Source organism: Capsicum annuum, chromosome 2 (genome assembly GCF_002878395.1).
Source record: "Capsicum annuum cultivar UCD-10X-F1 chromosome 2, UCD10Xv1.1, whole genome shotgun sequence".
Classification (NCBI taxonomy): Eukaryota; Viridiplantae; Streptophyta; class Magnoliopsida; order Solanales; family Solanaceae; genus Capsicum; species Capsicum annuum.
The window spans coordinates 127,956,942-127,979,265 of NC_061112.1; the positions used below are offsets into that span (position 1 = coordinate 127,956,942).

At 34.2% G+C, this 22,324-nt stretch overlaps 1 pseudogene; it reads right to left on the reverse strand.

The window, feature by feature from the left end:
* Window positions 1-263: 263 nt before the first annotated feature.
* LOC107861212 lies at window positions 264-1,297 on the reverse strand (annotated as a pseudogene).
* Window positions 1,298-22,324: the final 21,027 nt, after the last annotated feature.

The window sequence follows — 22,324 nt, forward strand, 5'->3', positions numbered from 1 at the left end:
AAATAAATTTGCTTTCCTTGTGGCTTCACCATTGAAAACCACTACTTTATGGTGATCATAGTAACGCAAAGTGTTTATCAAATTATTCTATCCATGCCTTTTGTATTTTCTGGAAGAAAACCATTCTTATAACAGAGGAAAGACACTTATTACAAGAAAAGTCCCATTTCCAAGCTATCGTGCTAATCTTGACGAGCGTTATGGATTTGCACAGAAAGAGGTATAGTACTGATACCTTGCTATTAGCTGGTGAGAATGTTCTTTCACTTATTATTGCTGACGATTTGCTTGTGTTGCTGGTTTTAGTTAATGTATAACTTAACTGTCAATCCAACTGAACCAACAACATATAACTGCCAAGAAATGGCAATCCAAACCAAGTTCATAACATATGACAATTTCCCTGATCTGAACTCTCTCATTTCCTTTTCCAAATCATTCTATTCGCCACTTGCAAAAAGCCCTATACTAGAAGCAATTGTCACTAACATACCGATAAAAAAAGATACTTTCATGACAACTTTTAATGTGCCACTTTTGAAGACCTTCTGGAACGCCGATTTTGTTAGCAAGAACTGCAAAGTGTAACCTAGAGACTCTAGATTTGTAGCAGCAAATCCTATAAACAGAGATTTCTAATATATTTCTCCGCTATCACTCATCTCATCTTGGAAAATAATGACTGAGGATGAGAAAGAGAAAAGCAAGATGGAGTTCAAGTATAATTTCTGTCATTTTTTGTCCGTTGAGGAAGAATGAAGTGAGGGCGGTGAACACCAATTGAGAATTGAAAACCAGAGAGTAGGTAGAGACCGGAATGTACTGTACACTAATTGTAAACAACATAGAGTTTGCTACTTGAAATAAGCCAAGGAAGATTTAAACCGAAGCGCGAACAAGTACAGAAGACTGGTGATCAATGCTAAGTTGTTGATCATCGTGATTTTTGGGTGAAGGATAGCAAAAAAAAGGCAGGAGAATTGGAAAGCCAGCAGTTTGTGCCGATGTAGCAATCCATCTGCTTTGTCCACCTTGTTTATAGTATACCGTGCCCAACAGATTGCCAGCTGCTTGTCCACCAAGAGTAAAGAATGTAAAGACAAATACTTGAAGCCATAGTCTGACTTTACTTGTTTGAAGGCTGCTGTTTTTTGTATTTTCAGATGATTCTGCTCCTTGTGCTTCGTCAACTATCGAGTGAAACAAGGCAACACAATAACAAAGAGATTTAATCAACATTGACTTATAATTCTTGTAAATACTTGTACCTCTATATACTTTCTTCAACATCTGGTAATTCTGCCCAATTATGACGATAAATACGAGTCTGTCTCATTTGGTTTTTTGTATTTTGTTATTTTTGGCTAGATATTTGTGTTTTGCTTTTCTCTCAATTTTTTTATTGTTGGTATTTTCTTTCTTCTTGAAGGTACTCCAAAGCTTTTCCTTGTGATTTTTGAAATGGTAAAAAGTTTGATTACCAAGATAGCTCCTGTCTCCTGGTAACAGGAACTGATGATTTCATGTGCTTATGATAAGTTTTAAAATTCATAAATATTATCAATAATATGGTGTATTTTTTGGTATTACACTGGCTATTACCAAGATGTATCTGAAAGTCTTTTTGTAATATTTTATCTATTTCATACATGTACATGGAAATGTTATATTCCACCATGTTACTTGGGGGTTTGGGCCACAGGTGACAAAAGAGTTTTAAAATGAGGTGTAGGTGACACAAGTCTTAATAATTGAGTAGAGGTGACAATTACTTAATTATTGTTTAAGAAAGTTTGAAAATTTTCAAAATAACCCACAAGTTTTTAAATTTACACTTTGATTCAAATGTTAGTTAATACATAACGGGGAACGAAGGGAAAAAGACGCCTTTTTATCTCTCTTCATTCGTTGTTATTTTCTCTCTCTTCACGATATTTGTTGTTCATTTTGGCTGCTGCTTTGTTCATCTTCTTATACTTCGTTATCATCTTCATATTCTTTTGGTTAACCATTGTTGTTGTTGTTGTTACCCCAACTACTGCTCTTTGACCAAATTCTTATGTCAAATTTTGTTTCGTAAATCACTTTCAACTTTGAAATTTACTTGAGAGGAGACTTTGGTAAGGCAGATTATGCTTTTTAGTTGAATCTTGGTAACTGCTAGTGTGTTGTTTTTTCAACAATAGTTTGCACGCGAACATGAATGCAATACAAGAGCAATCTGTTTAAACAGATCCATTATCTGCGTCACCAGATAAATGTTCTGTTGTAATAGTAGACTCATGTTGAATCATGTTTAAGGGTTCTAGGTGCCCGTAATATGAATCGAATAGATGGGTATTCTACTGCACCAGATTAGTAATCTATTTCAACAGATAAATAATCTGTTTCATCATATTACTACTATGTTTCGAACTACAAAATACAACTCCTGTCACACATAAAACCTAACAGATAACTCATATGTTCTTGCTATTGATACTGGAATCAAATTATTCCTTAATTGTAGACATGTCATTCGTTAAGAAATAAAAATAGACAACACGAAAATTAAATAAGAAATAAAAAGTCAAGTGCATCAAACATAATTTTTTATAAAACAAACAACAAAAATACATAGATAAAAGGAAAAAAAGCTTAATTATTATTTTCATCATTATTAACATCATTATTATTTGTATGGCCAGCCAGCCAATCTTCAACGGGCAGCAGCAGCGCCCTCCTTAGTCTGCGGATCTCCCGCAACATCCTTACTCTGACTGCGACCAACTCCCAATGCTGGTCATGAACCTCCTTTTGCAGTTCCCGCATGGCGTCTCATCAAATAGCGACATTCCACACAGGATCAGTCATATCTAGAAAACACATAAGTTGACAAAACACACGTAAAAACAAAAGTAAGAAAAGAAAGAATTAGAATGTAATGTAATGTAATATACAATGAATATTTACACAAAAATTAAGAAAATAACTTACCAGAGACAGGAAAAAGCTATCAAGTCCTTGAAGAGAAAGTAGTTGAAGGTGTAACAAGAGCAAAGAATAAATAGTGTGTAGTAGATTGAACGACTGGGTAAGGAGGAACCTATTTATAGAGGATTGAACTTGAATGAGTTAGGCAAAAAATCAAAACTGTTCACCTCCATTTATTAATGACATTCTTGATTACTGTAAAAAGTTATAACTTAATTAAATTAATCAATATTATGATAAGTCATGACTTTTCAGCTTTATTATTATTAATAATTAGTTCTTTTCAGGAACTATTTTTTTTACACTGAGTTGAACAATAGATAATACATCTGTTGCATAAGATAAATCATCTGTTACAACATATATATCATCATTTGCAACAAATAGATAACCTGTTGCATCAGATAATATATCTGTTGCAACATATAATATATGTTTTTTTAAAAAAATAAATTATCTTCATGACATTCAAATTTTTTGACTTTTTAATTATATAAATCAAGAAAGCAGATTTAAAGGCACAACTGTTCACCTCCATTTATTAATGACATTCTTGATCACTGTAAGAAGTTATGACTGAATTAAATTAAACAATATTGTGATAAGTCATGACTTTTCAGATTTATTATTATTAAAATAATTAGTTCTTTACAGGAATCGTTTTTTAGTTACACTGAGTTGGACAATAGATTATAATCTGTTGCATTAGAAAAATCAACTGTTACAACAGATATATCATCCGTTGCAATAAATAGATAACCTATTGCATAAGATAATATATCTGTTGCAACATATAATATATATATATTTTTTTTAAAAAATAAATTATCTTCATGACATCCAAATTTTCTGACTTTTTAATTATATAAATTAATAAAGCAGATTTAAAGGCACAACTGTTCACCTCCATTTATGAATGTCATTTTTGATTACTGTAAAAAGTTATGACTTAATTAAATTAATCAATATTGTGATAAATCATGACTTTTTCGCTTTATTATTATTAATAATTAGTTCTTTTCAGGAATTATTTTTTTACACTGAGTTGGACAACAGATAATATATCTTTTGCATAAGATAAATCATCTATTACAACAGATATATCATCATTTGCAACAAATAGATAACCTATTGTATCAGATAATATATCTGTTGCAACATATAATATATATATATATTTTAAAAAATAAATTATCTTCATGACATCCAAATTTTTTGATTTTTTAATTATATAAACTAATAAAGTAGATTTAAAGGAACAACTGTTCACCTCCATTTATTAATGACATTCTTGATTACTGTAAAAAGTTATGATTTAATTAAATTAAGCAATATTCTGATTATGTCATGACTTTTCAGCATTATAATTATTAAAATAATTAGTTCTTTCCAGCAACCGTTTTTTTACACTGAGTTGGACAACAGATTATATATCTGTTGCGTTAGATAAATCATCTGTTACAACAGATATATCATCCGTTACAACAAATAGTTAACCTGTTGCATCAGATAATATATATGTTGCAACATATAATATATATTTTTTTTTTAAAAAAATTATCTTCATGACATCCAAATTTTTTGACTTTTTAATTATATAAATTAATAAAGAAGATTTAAAAACAAGAATATTTTTGGTGAGTTTTTTAGGGTTTAAATTGTGTTTATCATTTATTTCCTTATTTTTTTCTGTGAAAATAAATGAATTAATTAAATCAAGCTGGTGGTGAGTTTTTTTATTATTGTGACAAGTCATGACTTTTCAACTTATTAAATTTAAATAACCTTTTTTCTCAATTTAAAAATCGAATACACCTTGTTTTCAATAACTGTTCCGTTTCTTTAATAACCATTTTTATTAATTGAGTTATGGCAATAGATTGTATATCTATTGCATCAGATAACCCATCTGTTTCAACAGATATACCATCTGTTGCTATAAAATGACCATCTGTTTAAGGAACTTTTTTGATTTCTTCTAACTGATTCATCAGTCGCAACAGATGAGGAATTTGATGCATCAGAAGCGTTTTTGGTTTTTGTTTGTTGAATGTGCTTAGACAAAAGTCACAGTCACGACTATTTATTAACTTTTTTATTAAAAATCATATCATCATATATCTTAATTAAATTAATCCAATATTGTGACTTTTTAAAATTAAATAATCTTTCTTTTACGATTATAATATCATTTAGTTCCTTATTATTTATTAGCGAACTATTTTTAGGAGAATTTCTCATCATGACTTTCGCCACCATCTGTTGCCAAAAGTGCTCAATCCCTAACTCCAACCGCCAACCTGTTGAGAATAGGGAATAAATAGAATGATGATTAAATTTTGAATAAGAATTAAAAATTCAAAGTCGACCAAACCAAACCAAACATATACATATATATGGATTTTTTTGAATCCCTTATAGGTAGATCGGATATAAAAAAGGAAAATACATACGCTAAAAGAAAGAAAAAACATAACCTAGTTATTATTATTATTATTATTATTATTATTATTATTATTATTATTATTATTATTATTATTGTCAAACTGATAATTTTCATCCGGCAGCAACTGGGCCCTCCCCAGCCTTGCTTCGAAGTCGGCCAAATCCCTCTAGAGTTCATCAAACTGCCTTTGAAGTTCCTGCAAGGACTCGATATGAACCTTCTTGTATGAATTTGGATCAGCCATATTAGTATTATTTGTAAGTATAGTAGAATGAACGAGTGAGTGAGGAGTGAGAGAAGGCCGGAGGGACCTATTTATAAAATGATTGAATTGGAAGGGACTGAACTTAGTCAAACAAAAAGCCACGACTGCTCATATCCCTTAATTAAATAAAACTGGTGTCTTTTCGAATATGTAAATTGAAAAAAACAGATCTAAATACAATATTTTATCTTTTTCTTGTATTTCGGAAAGAGAGATTGGTAATCTGTTGCAAAATATATTCCACCTTTCAGATAACTTACAACATATGGAAAATCTGTTGCAACAGATGGATATATCAGTTTTCTTTTCCATCAGTTGTGGCATCTGTTTCACTTGCTAGTCATCTATTTATTCAATTTCATCAAGAGCAATCAATTTTTCTAAACACTTCTTGGCCAAACTCAATTTTTCTCTCTTTTTCTTTGCATCTTTTGACCAAACTTAAAGTGGTCAATTCACCACCACTTTCAGTCCAATCATTTTGTCATTGTGATCGTTAAGCTCAGTATAGAGCTCTTTATCTTTTGTGAGTTTGTCAACGAGGACCACTCACTTTCTTTTTTGGCAGCTTTCTTATAATACTCTTCTTGGTCCTTCTTAGCTCTTCGCAAGGTCAAGGAGAAGTATGGAAGGTTCACTTTGAGTTTTTCCAAGGAAAATACTCTCTCGGCTGATAAATCCTGTGCTGCAGCATCTATGGATAGTGCAACACTCAATCCAGAACAATTTTTTAGTAGAAACAAGTCTTGAGAAGACATAATCAGTAATCTATCGATATCAGCTTTCGCTGTGTTAAGCAATTCTGTTGATATCTTGTCTTCAACGGACAAGATTGATCAGCAGAAAAACCAAGTGATTGAGATTGTTTAATCTGTTGACTAACTCGAGCAAAGATATCTTCTGGATTATCAAACTTCACAGGGCAGTTTGGTGGTTCAATAACATCAGATGTCTTGTTTCCGGTATTAACTAATGATGGAGAGATTCTGCCTTCCTCACCATTCTGAAAAGAAAAAGCACTCAAAATTAGATGGGGTATCTCTACATAATGAAACAAGATGAACTAAATCTAGCATTCAGTTTTTCCTTCATATTCCCTTCCCCTTTTTTATCTTCTCACCTTTGTCAGATCCGAATATTTTTTTCCGGATACTTAATAATGCCTTGGAAATTGCTTTCTTTCTCCTATTAGCCTTAATCTCTAATGGAGTGAATGAAACTAAAATCCTCTTTGATCGAATGACACTATTGTTAGATATCAATTCCTTTACATCAGTAGTTAATGCATTAACTGTATTAATCACACCATCATATTTTGCCTTGAACTCTTCACATTTACATGCCAAGATAAGTAAGGAGGGGCACGATTGATCATTCTTCTACCATATAGAGGACAACATATTCGTCATGCAAAAGTCTACACCGTCGCCAGAAATGCTTGCCACAACGAAAGTCTGTAGACGGCATGATAAATAAACATGAGCAACATCCGACATTAAATCTTAACAAGGTATCAGAACCATATTCATGGTCCATCAGCCCTATCAGTTCGTACCTACCAAACTTAACTGTAAAATTACAAATATCTTGTTTGAATGATCTATGACTAATCGGTCAAAAAAGCATTCACAAAATTAGTGTACTCTATTTGTGTTTCTACGATAACAATATCAGTAATACATACCTCCCACATATGAAGTGGTTTCATCTGCATGCAGCTTATTTCTCTGAACCTATCTTTACTGCAGCCTCTTGTGATGGTCAGGCAAAAGTTGATCAACTTTCAGTTCCTTTTATATTTATAAAAAAGAAGGAAAAAATTTATGTAACGGAAAGAAAATTATCCTTCTGTTGCAACAGATGTAGAGTCTGTTGCATCATATGAGGAGTCTGTTGTGTCAGATGTGGAGTCTATTGCGTTAGATATGGAGTCTGATGCAACAGATATAAAGTCTGTTGGAATACATAGCAGCCTTGCTGGTGGTTTGATTTGTTCCAACAGTTTCTCCGTCTGTTGCAACATCAACAACAACATAAACTACAAACAACAAATAAAAAATATCAACAGCAATGAAAATAACAACATTTTTTCCAACAACATCATCAACAACAAAGAAGCATACATCCTATGTTCCAACACCATCAACAACCCGGGACGGACCCACATGGAGTCCTTCGGGTGCGCGAGCACAGACTGAACTCGTATCGAACTTTATATATGTATATGGAAATTAAGAAAAGTTGTATATAATCTAATCAGTGAGCACCCATAGTAAGAGTTGTTTGGTTAGCCTAGTTGTTGTTTATGGGTGCTTAAGGCTATTTATTTCTTTTGGTCTTGATTTCAATTCCCACTCAGCACATATTTTTTTAATTTTGGTAACCAACTCTTCTCTCCTTATTCACTTTATATTTTCTTTTGTTTTTTTCTCCCTTACTCCTTGTGTTGATCGTTTGGACTCCACTATTTTTAAGCTAAAAAACACCCACTGTCTAAAAAACCTGGATCCGCCACTATCAACAACACCACATCACAAACTCCAACAATACCAACCCCACCAACAACATCAATAACAGCATCAACAACAAAGAAACAAACAAAATACGTAAAAAATGATACTTCCAACAAGGCTTTTAAACTTCTCCCAACTAATAACTTTTTTTCACATCTTGTAATAAAGATTCTTGGTTCGTTTATTCAACAATTAAAAGTTCCTTCAAAATTTTTAAATAAATATGATATGAAAAAATGGTAATTAGATAAAAAAAGATGTAAATAACTTGCAAGAAGAAGACGAGAATGAAAGAGCAATAGTGAATCATATCATACCTTAATGTCAAAAGGGGGTCAAAACAACAATTTTAGTCGAGGAATCTAAGATATGGATATCGATCGGTTTAGATCTGAACGAATATTTATGAGAAAGAGGAGAAAAAAAAGGCTGTGATAACCCTAAAAGGGATAGAAAGAAAAAAGATGAGAGATTTAGGGCTGAAGGAGAGGAGAGGAGAGATGAGATAATTCTAATTTCTAGATGTACTACCCTTAATATTAAATGACCAAACAAAGTGTATTTATTCAAATTTATCTTTTCAAAGCATAATTAATAAGGCTAATTTGGTAGTAAAATAAACCCCTAATTAATTTCTTAATGGGTGTGCGAAGTCAATATGAAACGGAAGAAGTATTAGGGATTTCAATATTCATTAATTAATATTTACTAATAATTTAAGGGGCGCGAGGAAAAAAAATGGGTGACATTGAAAAGACAGGACAAGACTACTCAATGAGATTTTGGAGTTATCCAAGAAGCATTTTTTACCGCCTTTAGTAGTACTACTACTTTATCTACTCGAACAGTAGTTTGATTTAAAATTAAAAGAAAAAAAATATTTTCAAATAATATGTCGTCTGTTGCAATAGATTTTAATATCTGCTTGAAAAATCCCAACAGCTCAGTCATCTATGATAACAGATGGAAATGTCTATTTGATAACTAAATCAGAAACATCATCTGTTACAACAGATATCAATATCTGTTTAAAAATTTTCAATAGCTCAGTCATCCGTCATAACAGATGCAAATGTTTATTTGATAATTAAATCAGAAATGTCATATGTTGCAACAGATATTGTTATCTATTTGAAATTCTCCAACAGCTCAGTTGTATATTGCAACAGATTTTATTGCAATTGATTTAGGAGGAACTAGGGAGGAAAGAATGAGCTCCTTATTGACTTAATGTTAAGATTAATAATAGTACCTACATCAATCTAGGTGGAACGAAGGATGAATGAATGAGCTCACAGGGTCAACTACAATTCCAAATGAGTCATTGCATTTGCATGGTGTTAGTATTGCATTCATCTCGACCCGAGTCATCGATCGATCACTCTGAGTTGAAATGAGTTCTCATTAACTTAATGTTAAGATTAATAATAGTACCTACATTGATCTAGGTAGAACTATGGATGGATTAATGAGCTCAAAGGGTCAACTATAACTTCAATTGAGTCTTTTGGCAATTGCATGATGAGATGGTACTGCATTCCCCCTACAAGAGTCATCAATCGATCACTCTAAGACGAACCAATTCTTACTACCTCGTATGTTTAACTAATACCTTAATTGAATAATCTGGGACTAGGGGTGAGTTCTCATAGGGTCAACTATAACTTTAATTAAGTCTTTTAGCAAATGCATGATGAGACGGGACTGCGTTCCTCCTGACAAGAGTCATCGATTGATCACTCTGAGCCGAACCGATTCTTACTACCTCATATATTCAACTAATGCCTTAATTGATTAATCTAGGACTAGGGGTGAGTTCTCATAATGTCAACTATAATAGATGACAGTGCCTATTTGATAATTTACAACAGATGGATAATCTGTCCCAATAGATGACTTAAACTATTTGATAATTTATAACAGATTCATGATCTGTCGCAACAAATAATGTAATCTATTTGATATTTAACAACAGATGCATAATATATTGCAACAGATTACACAATCTGTTTGATTTGATCCAACAGAAAAGACATCTATTGCAATAGGTTGAACATTTGTTTTTATATAATTCAATTGAGTTCATATGTTAGACTAATACCTTAATTGAATGTGATTTATTATAGGATCAACTACAACTTCAATTTAGTCTTTTGAAAATTACATGATGAGATGGTACTGCGTTTCTCCCGACCAGAGTCCGCGGTCGATCACTCTGAGCTAAACCGATTCTTACTACCTCATATGTTAGACTAATACCTTAATTGAATATTATAGGACTAGGGGTGAGTTCTCATAGGGTCAACTACAACTTCAATTGAGTCTTTTGGCAATTGTATAATAAGACGGTATTGCATTCCTCCCGACCATAGTCGTCGATCGATCACTCTGAGCCAAACCGATTCTTACTACATCATATGTTAGACTAAAACCTTAATTTATTAATCTAGGTCTAGGGTACTAATACCTTAATTGAATAATCTAGGACTAGGGGTGAGTTCTCATAGGGTAAACTATCGATTAATCTAGGACTAGGGGTGAGTTCTCATAGGGTCAGCCACAACAAATGGCAGTGTCTATTTGATAATTTACAACATATGGGTAATCTGTTGTGACATATGATAATCCATTTGATAATTTAAAACAGATGGGTAATCTGTCGCAGCAGATGACTTAATCTGATTGATAATTTACAACAAATTCGTAATCTGTTATTACCTAATCTGATTGATAACTTACAACAGATGAGAAATCTGACGCAACATGTTGAACATTTGTTTTTTACAACTTCAATTGAGTTCATATGTTAGACTAATAGTACCTAAATTGATTAATCTAGGACCAGGGGTAAGTTTTCATAGGGTCACCTGGGGTCTCGGGTCACCTAGAGTACTCGGTGAACTACAACTTCAATTATTTTTATACAATTTCAATTAAATTACCCCTTTGGAAATTTCATGATGAAAGGGTAAAAAATTACACATATATTCTATGATTTTAAAAATAATTAAGATCAATACGGACCAAATTAACATTTTTAAAACTACTTGTCATTCTTTTCCAAAATACAAATCAACCCATACAAAACGTTTTATCATTTCAAATCTCGAGGTCTCACTCTTTGTCTCCCATTCTCACTTAACAATACAGTACAGACAACAACTACTCAACAAATTTGCTCAACCCTCTATAACAGATCGCTTTTCTTCTAATTTTTGACCACATAGGTGTTATTTTCAACTTCATTCTTGCTTGTATCGGTCGTTTTCTTTGTCTTCGTAGGCAACAGAGTTCGAGAAAAACTCTATATTTGCTTTGTTTTTTTCTAAAAAATAAGAGATTTTAAGTTAATGATGAAAAATAATCGAGAATGGGTTTACAATTTTGAGTTTTGATCGTAAAATCATAAGAAGAACTCGAGAAATCCCTAGTTTTCATCATAGTGTTTCGTTGACTGTCGTGGTATTGTTGGATGGTGTTTGTGGTATTGGTGGTGTTGGTGTTTGTAGTCGTCGTGGTGGCACTGGTAGTGGCATTGGCTGGTGGTGTTTGTCATGGTTGTCGGTGGTGTCAGTATTCGTGGTATTTGTTTGTTTGTTAGCATTGGTTGGTAGTGTTTGTGGTGATGGCTGTTGGTGTATCGGTATTCGTGGTGTTTGTAATGTATTTTTTAAAATATATACATACATTAATTGTAATGTAATTTTTGTTTTTCTTTGTCTATAGGTAAAACATATCTCCTAAAATAAAAGAAAGTGAAAGTGGATCAACGTCTGACCACACAAAAAAAAGGCTACAATACAGAGGGATTTGGAGGAGCTTCCTGAACAATCTCAGTTAGGAAAAAATAAAGCTGAGGAGAGATGTGAAAACAACGTTGAGGGAGGTAGACAAGGGTTCGTAGATGGTGATGAATAAAATAAAAGTGAGAAAGAGGAGGAATTGGAGAGTCGGAAAGAGAAAGAGGATGATCATCAACATGATGATAATGGATCACCGATGGGGCGTGAGTTAATATCGACATCCCAGCATGATCCTGTCAAAACTTTTAGTATTGACAGGTTTCAAGTTGCGATGCCGATAAATGACCCAGAAGGAAAACAACTAACTGGGCAAATTGTACTTAAATGTCAGATGGGGAAATTTTTTAAAAATTTTATGAAAATTATGAAGAACGAAAACATAGGCGGACTTTTTAAGAAGAGCTACTTTGGATGCCTTATCGAGCTGCCTGAGGACCCCTCTGCCCGTATCTGTTTCCCTATGATGATGGTATATGGTCTTCTCAAGCGCAGGATCAAGTACGCGGGGGATGATAAAGATCCGTAGGAGGGGGCAAAAAGAAGATGGATAAAATCTGGATCAACTACTGTGGCATGCCTGTTTGTTTTGGCTTTCAAGAGTTTGCCATAGTGACAGCCTTGAGATGCCATCATCCAGAAGGACCACCACCCCACAAAAGATCCCCAAGGCAAGAAAATAGAAGGAAAAAATAGATGGGTTGTTTGACATTGCTCGACGTGGCTACAAAGCATTGATTTGTTGACAGATCTCGAGGATAAAACCATACCAGAGCAGTACAAGGAGCAATTGTGCTTAGTTTGGTTTGCCCATTTGGTTTTATTGGTAAGAGACGTCAACAGGGTCATAGAAGATAATTTGTTAGCGTGTGCTGAGGATTTTGATAAATTCAACAATTATCCCTGGGGATATGACAGCTTCTACTTGACTATCCAATATTTACTAATAAAGCTATCCTTAGGGACGACCAAATTATACGGCTATCCTTGGGCTTTCATGGTAAAATTAATCACTAATTTTACTCATCTATTAATTTATATTGAATATAGTTATTATGTTTTTTTTTGCTTGCTTCCTGTTTATATTTTTTAGGCTTGGGCATTTGAAGTCATTCCTCCCTCCGAAAGCAGTTAATGGATTACCTGGATGAGGTTTCTCATCCAAGGATATTTAGGTGGTTGGCTGCAAAGAGCAACACCAATATTAAGGAGGCTGATCTCTTTAACCCTTTGGATGATGCAGTATGCCTTCTTCAAGAAAAATAATTCTACTCAAAGATAAGAAAGATATTTAACAGATATTATATCTGGTGCAACAGATGTTATATCTGATGCACCAGATGGGACATCTGTTGCGACAGGGTATATCTTGCATCAGATTACCCATATGTTGCTTTGGTTCTCTGAACTTGACTCCTAAAAGATTAACCATCTCTTGTAAATTATGCAACAGATGCTTAATCTGATAACATATTGTTTATCTGTTGTGACGTATAGATCATCTGTTGCATAACAGATTACCCATCTTGTGCAACTGTTACAGCAGATAATTGATATTGTGAATTAGATTATCCATGTGTTTCTCTGTTTCTCTAAACCAGACTCAAACGAATTTTAACCATATACTGCAAACTATGCAACAGATGGGTCTTTTTTTTAAAACATAGCCCAACTGTGAAAATTATTATATTATATGATTTAAATGCATCTGTCTTTTTTTCTTGTTTGTAGGTTGTGCATCCATGGATTGTGCCTACTGAGGAGGAGTCGGTGATGACTTTTTATATTACTCTAGGTCATGTTGATACTATAGCAGACCCAACGGTGGAGTTAATAAAGAAGGAATTGGCTGGAGAAATAGCCATAAGAAGAGCAGTTAGGCAAGGTCAGCCTAATGTTAAGGCTTTTTATGACCAACCTTTTACTAAGGCAGATCTGGGTGCTTCTTCTGGTGGAGTTGTTAGTGTTGGTGGCAGGCATGCTGATACTGCTACCACTCGTGATGATGAGTATATTGATGCTCAAGAAAGAATAAATGTATTTGAAAACATCACTTTTTGCCCTTACACAGGTCCCTCTCACCCTTCTTGACCCTCGTGTTCTCATTGCGAATGTGATGAGTGTAAGGACAGATAGGATAAACTCTTTGAAAAAGTAGAGGATATCTCTAAAGCTATCGAGGAATTCAAATCCAAGAGGTGTGCTATATCATCCAAGAAGGTGAGGGAGCCACACACTCCTATAGTGTTGGTTAGGAGATAGAAAAGAGCAATTAGAGATGTACTCTCCACTCGGAAATAAAAATAATTGCAATTACTCCTTCTCCAAAAGTTGTTAAAGTTCAGGGGCTAGTCAAGAAGGTGGACATATATGCAGAACTTGGCGCCGAAGAGAAGAGGGATCTGCGACAGGCCAAGAATGCCAAGCCAGGCGCACTAGATTACCCCAGGCCTCCCTTTTCCCCCCAAGACTTTCAGACTATGACTGATATGCGTATGCTGTACGACGACAAGGAAAGTTTACTTTTCCTAACCTAGCCCTTCTAATCTACCCCATGAAGAAGAAGCCACGCAACAGATTTCACATCTGTTGCAATAGCTGGGTATACTGTTACAACTGGTAGTGGTTCTGTTACAACTTATTATCCATCTGTTGCATAAGTTGCGTTGGATTATTGAGTCAGAGAACCCTATGCAACAGATGGACCATCCGTTACATCTTTACAATTACTAACCTATTTAAAAATTGACTTCTTATCTCACAGCATGTTTACATAATTCTATGCCTTATGAGGAAAAGATAATTAACGTATCAGGAAGCTTATGACGTTGCCGATAGGATAATGGACCTCAACTTCTGTAAGAAGCTCAAGGATAGCTACGATCAACTCAATGGAGAGGCGTCAGCCATTGGCGTGGGACTTGATTTCCTAGTTCCTATGTTGGTCTTGGATGAAGAAGAAATGATAAAATATGTTAGAGAGGACATGCCAAATCCACACGGCAAGAGCTGGACCGAGGAAAAAAGGAGGCTGTTGAGATACTACTCGAGGAGGGAAAGATCAATGTTTATGACTCTAACGTACCTCCCATTGACGATTTCGATCTTTTTTTACTCGTGGAGCCACTGATGGTGTTGTTGTCCATCTTGTTATGGAAGAGTAAACTGATGAATCATTTGCCAAAGGAAGTGTTGATGAAGAAATCATGGGATTTTGAAGGTCGAAACAGGGGAATGATCCTTTCAAAAGATAATGCCACTAAAGCGAGAGGCTCGCACGCTCTTGCACACATAGAATGTTTGCTGATAGGCACAAAAATGGCCGAGCAAATGACTTTTCTGTGTGACAATGCCGTGGCAAACCTGCAAGAGGTCTGGGCTTATGGGGTACTAACTGGATGCATGAGGCCTGTGTATATAGAAGAGTCTGTGTATATAGAAGAGCCTGTGAAATAGAAATTTTTAATTTCAAGTCACCCTTCACTTTATTACATGTACATGGAGCGGCAATAATTTTTCTGATGAAATTTGAGTTTTTTTACATTGCAATAGATTAGATTGCCAATCTGTTGCAAAATATATTTAATCCCTTCTGGCAGATAGTTTATCTGTTGCATTACGCCGATGTTATTTCTATGAATAATCTAATAATCTAAGTCTAATTTGTTGCAATAGTGGAAAGACCTGTTTGATAATTTCCAACAGATGACCTAAATTTTACAACATATGCATAAATCCTTTTGATATTTTTCAACAGTTACGCTTGAATATCCGTGTGCTCGACAACACCAAACCAATAGCAAATACACACACTACCATGAAAATTTCAGCAATTAGGCTTGAATAACTATGTACCCAACAACACCAAACCAGTAGCAATAACGGCAACAATATAGTATTTTCTTGCTCGATTTTGTTTCTCTTCAGAAGCCTTGACTTTGTTCAACAAACCCCAAATTACACAATTTGCTTGTGAAGGGTGTCGTTCTTCATACCAATCAAAGTAATCACATCTACCCAATTTCTATAAAAAAAAGAATACAAATACAAAATAATTACAAGTCAATAATTATCAACTAATTAAATAAAAAAAATGTTACCTTTGAAATCTTACAAGTAAAAAATCTATGATCCAGATTTTGTTGAGTCCAAGAAGTCTATAACAGAGCTTCATGACCGCACTTACAATATCAAAAATCTTTATCACAAAAAATAGTGGAAGATGCGCTCGACATTGTCAAGGTCAGTTGGAAAAAATGAAAGAAATAATTTGAAGAATTTGTATAGATAAAAGAAGATGATGATGAAGAAGAAGATTTGGGAATTTAGGGTTAAATTTTAGGAGGAATATAAATATATAAGACAATGGGGGGAAAAAATGACCGTTGGGGGCCAAGTGACGGCAAGTCAGCGAAATGTGTCAGAACTGACACTAACACATTTGATGCCTATTTTATTTTACGTCTTTAAAATGAACGTGTCTACTTGATGCCTATTTTATTTTAGGTGTTTGAACTGAACACCATCGATGTGTTGCGCCTTTTTTATTTCAATTCACTTTAACCTTTTTAAACGTAGTGACAATTTTTTATGTCCAACAAAAGTTGAATTTTTATAATGCAACAGATTCTCTATCTATTGTAACAGTTATCCTACCTGTTCTGACATATAGTTTATCTGTTGCAATAGGTTGGTCATCTCACATCTGTTGCATTATCTCGATGTTTTTATCTAAAGTCCATTTGTTGTAACAGTGGGAAGACCTGTTTGATAAATTCCAACAGATCACCTACCTGTTTCAACATATGTATCGTCTGTTGCAACAGATGACTTAATCTGTTTGATAGTTTACAATAGATTCGTGATCTGTCACAACAAATGATGTAATTCGTTTGATAGTTTACAACAGATGCGTAATATGTTGCAATATATTGCCTAATCTGTTTGATTTGATCCAACAGAAAAGACATATGTTGCAACTGGTTGAACATTTGTTTATATATAATTTCAATTATGTTCATATATTAGACTAAAACCTTAATTGAATGTGAGTACTCATAGGGTCAAATACAACTTTAATTGAGTCTTTTGGCAATTTCATGATAAGATGGTATTGCGTTCCTCCGATCAGAGTCGTCGATCGATCACTCTGAGCTGAGCCGATTCTTACTACCTTATATGTTAGACTAATACCTTAATTGATTGATCTAGGACTAGGGTACTAATACCTTGATTGAATCATCTGGTACTAGGGCTGAGTTCTCATAAGGTCAAATACAACTTCAATTGAGTTTTTTGGCAATTTCATGATGAGACGGTACTGCGTTCCTCCCAACTAGAGTCGTCGATCGATAACTTTGAGTCAAACCGATTCTTACTACCTCATATGTTAGACTAATACCTTAATTGATGAATCTAGGACTAGGGTACTAATACCCTAATTGAATATAGGGTCAACTACAACTTCAATTAAGTCTTTTGTCAATTGCATGATGAGACGGTACTGCGTTCCTTCCGACCAGAGTCGGCGATCGATCACTCTGAGCTGAACCGATTCTTACTACCTCATATATTAGACTAATACCTTAATTGATTGATCTAGGACTAGAGGTGAGTTCTCATAATGTCAACTATAATAGATGACAATGCCTATTTGATAATTTATAATAGATGGGTAATCTATTACAACATATGACTCAATCCATTTAATAATTTACAACAGATGGGTAATCTATTACAATAGATGACTTAATCTATTTGATAGTTTACAACAGATTCATGATCTGTTGTAACAGATGGCTTAATATGTATGATAGTTTATAACAGATGTGTAATATGTTGCAACATATTACATAATCTATTTGATCCAACAGAAAAGACATCTGTTGCAATAAGTTGAACATTTCTTTATATATAATTTAATTGAGTTCATATGTTAGAATAATACCTTAATTGAATATGAGTTCTCATAGGTTCAACTACAACTTCAATTGAGTCTTTTGTCAATTGCATAATGAGACGGTACTGCGTTCCTCTCAACCAGAGTCGGGGATCGATCACTCTGAGCCGAACCAATTCTTACTACCTCATATGTTAGACTAATACCTTAATTGATTGATCTAGGACTAGGGGTGAGTTCTCATAATGTCAACTACAATAGATGACAATGCTTATTTGATAATTTATAATATATGGGTAATCTATTGCAATATATGACTCAATCCATTTAATAATTTACAACAGATGGGTAATCTGTTGCAATGGATGACTTAATCTGTTTGATAGTTTACAACAGATTCGTGATCTGTCGCAACAAATGGCTTAATCTGTATGATAGTTTACAACAGATGTGTACTATATTGCAACAGATTACATAATCTATTTGATCTAACAGAAAAGACATCTGTTGCAACAGGTTGAACATTTGTTTATATATAATTCAATTAATTTCATATGTTAGACTAATACCTTAATTGAATGTGAGTTCTCATAGGGTCAACTACAACTTCAATTGAGTTTTTTATCAATTGCATGATAAAACGGTATTGCGTTCCTCCCGACCAGAGTCGGCGATCGATCACTCTGAGCCAAACCGATTCTTACTACCTCATATATTAGACTAATACCTTAATTGATTGATCTAAGACTAGGGTGAGTTCTTATAATGTCAACTACAATAGATGACAGCACCTATTTGATAATTTACAACAGATGGGTAATCTATTACAATATATGACTCAATCCATTTGATAATTTACAATAGATGGGTAATCTATTGCAATAGATGACTTAATCTGTTTAATAGTTTACAACAGATTCGTGATCTATCACAACAAATAGCTTAATCTGTATGATAGTTTACAACATATGTGTAATTTGTTGCAACAGATTACATAATCTATTTGATCCAATAGAAAAGACATCTATTGCAACAGGTCAAACATTTGTTTATATATAATTTAATTGAGTTCATATGTTAGACTAATACCTTAATTGAATGTGAGTTCTCATAGGGTTAACTACAACTTCAATTGAGTCTTTTGTCAATTGCATAATGAAATGGTACTGCGTTCCTCCCGACCAGAGTCGGCGATCGATCACTCTGAGCCAAACCGATTCTTACTACCTCATATATTAGACTAATACCTTAATTGATTGATCTAGGACTAGGGTACTAATATCTTGATTGAATAGTCTGGGACTAGGGGTGAGTTCTCATAGGGTATACAATCGATTAATCTAGGACTAGGGGTGAGTTCTCATAGGGTCAGCCACAACAGATGGCAGCGCCTATTTGGTAGTTTACAACATATGGATAATCTGTTGCGACATATGACTATCTATTTGATAATTTACAACAGATGGGTAATCTGTCGCAACAGATGACTTAATCTGTTTGATAATTTACATCAGATTTGTAATCCGTTGTTACCTAATATGATTGATAATTTATAACAGATGATAAATCTGACGCAACATGTTGAACATTTATTTTTTATAATTTTAATTGAGTTCATATGTTAGACTCCTAAATTGATTAATCTAGGACCAGGGGTGAGTTTTCACAGGGTCACCTCCTAGAGTACTCTGTCAACTACAACTTCAATTGTTTTTATAAAAGGGTTAAAAATTATGCATAGATTTTAACATTTTTCAAAACTACTTGTCATTTTTTTCCAAAGTACAAATCAACCCATACAAAATGTTTCATCATTTCAAATCTCGAGGTCTGGCTCTTTCTCTCCCATTCTCACTCAACAATACAGTACAGACAATAACTACTCAATAAATTTGCTCAACCCTCCACAACAGATTGCTTTTATTCTCATTTTCGATCACATAGGTGTTATTTTTGACATCATTCTTACTTGTATCAGTCGTTTTCTTTGTCTTCGTAGGAATCAGAGTTCAAGAAGAGCTTTATATTTTTTTTTAAAAAATAAGGGCTTTTAAGTTAATGATGAAAAATAAACTTTTAGTTGTATTATCTTCGAGAATGGATTTACAATTTTGAGTTTCGATGGTAAAATTGTAGGAAGAACTTGAGAAATCCCTAGTTTCCATCACACTGTTCCGTTGACTATCGTGGTATATTTGGATGGTGTTGGTGGTGATGGTGGAGGTGGTGGTGTTTGTGGTCGTCCTGGTGGCACCGGTGGTGGCATTGGTTGGTGGTGTTTTTGGTGGTATTGGTATTCGTGCTGTTTGTTTGTTTGTTGGCATTGGTTGGTGGTGTTTGTGGTGGTGGCTGTTGGTGTGTCGGTATTCGTGGTGTTTGTAATGTATTTTTTAAAATCTATGCATACATAAACTGTAATGTAATTTTTGTTTTTCTTTTTCTGTAGGTATAACATGTCTCCCAAAAGAAAAGAAAGTGAAAGTGGATCAGCGTCTGACCACTGAAAAAAAAGGCTATAGTATAGAGGGTTTCGGAGGAGCTTCCTGAACAATCTCAGTCAGGGAAAAGTGAAGCTGAGGAGAGATGTGAAAACAACATTGAAGGAGGTAGACAAGGGTCCATAGATGGTGATAAATAAAATGAAAGTGAGAAAGAGGAGGAATCGGAGAGTCAGAAAGAGAAAAAGGATGATCATCAATATGATGATAATGGATCACCGAAGGGGTGTGAGTTAATATCGACATCCCAGCATGATCCAGTCAAAACTTTTAGTATTGACAGGTTTCAAGTTGCGATGCCAATAAATGACCCAGACGGAAAACAACTAACTGGTCAACTTGTACTTAAATGTCAGATGGGGAAAATTTTTGAACTTTTATGAAAATTATGAAGAACGAAAACATAAGCGAACTTTTTCAGAAAATCTGCTTTGGATGCTTTCTTGAGCTACCTGAGGACCCCTCTTCCCATATCCATTTCCCTATGATGATGATATATGGTCTTCTTAAGCGTAGGATCAAGTATACGAGGGATGATAAAGATCTAAAGGAGGGGGGCAAAAAGAAGATGGATAAAATCTTGATCAACTACTGTGGCATGCCTGTTTGTTTTAGCTTGCATGAGTTTGCCATAGTGACGGTCCTGAGATGCCATCGTCCAGAAGGACCACCACCCTACAAAAGATCCAAGGAAAGAAAATGCAAGATAAAAATAGATGGGTTGTTTGACATTGCTCGACGTGGCTACAAAGCATCAGATTTGTTGATAGATCTCGAGAATAAAACCATACCAGAGCAGTACAGGGAGCAATTGTGCTTAGTTTGGTTTACCCATTCGGTTATATTGGCAAGAGACGTCAACAAGGTTATAGAAGATGATTTGTTGGCTCGTGCTGAGGATTTTGATAAATTCAACAATTATCTCTGGGGATATGACAGCTTCTACTTGACTGTCCAATATTTACTGACAAAGCTATCCTCAGGGACGACCACATTATACGGTTTTTCTTGGGCTTTCATGGTAAAATTAATCACTAATTTTACTCATTCATTAATTTATATTGAATATAGTTATTATGATTTTTTTTGCTTGCTTCCTGTTTACACTTTTTAGGCTTGGGCATTTGAAGCCATTCCTCCCCTCCGAAAGCAGTTAATGGATTACCCGAATGAAATTTCTCATCCAAGGATGTTTAGGTGGTTGGTTGGAAAGAGCAACACCAATATTAAGGAGACTGATCTCTTTAACTCTCCGAATGATGCAGTACGTCTTCTTCAAGTAAAATAATTCTACTCAAAGATAAGAAAGATATTGAACAGATGTTATATCTGGTGTATGAGATGTTATATTTGATGTACCAGATCGGACATCTATTGCAATGGGGTATATCTTGCATCAGATTACCCATCTGTGGCTTTGATTCTCTGAACCCGGCTCCTAAAAGATTAACTATCTACTACAGATTATACAACAGATGTTTAATCTAATAACATATCATTCATCTGTTGTGACTTACAGATCATCTGTTGCATAACAGATTACCCATCTTGTGTAGCTGTTGCAATAGATGATTGATATTTTGCATCAGATTATCCATGTATTGCTCTATTTCTCTGAACCAGACTCAAATGAATTTTAACTATATACTGCAAACTATGTAATAGATGGGTCTTTTCTTTTGAAAGTGTAGCCCAACTATGAAAATTATTATATTATATGATTTAAATGCATCTGTCTTTTTTTTCTTTTTTATAGGTTGTGCATCCATGGATCGTGCCTACTGAGGAGGAGTCGGTGATGACTTCTTATATTACTCTAGGTCATGTTGATACTATTGCAGACCTAACGATGGAGTTAATAAAGAAGGAATTGGCTGGAGCAACAGCCATAAGAAGAGCAGTTAGGCAAGGTCTGCCTAATGTTAAGGCT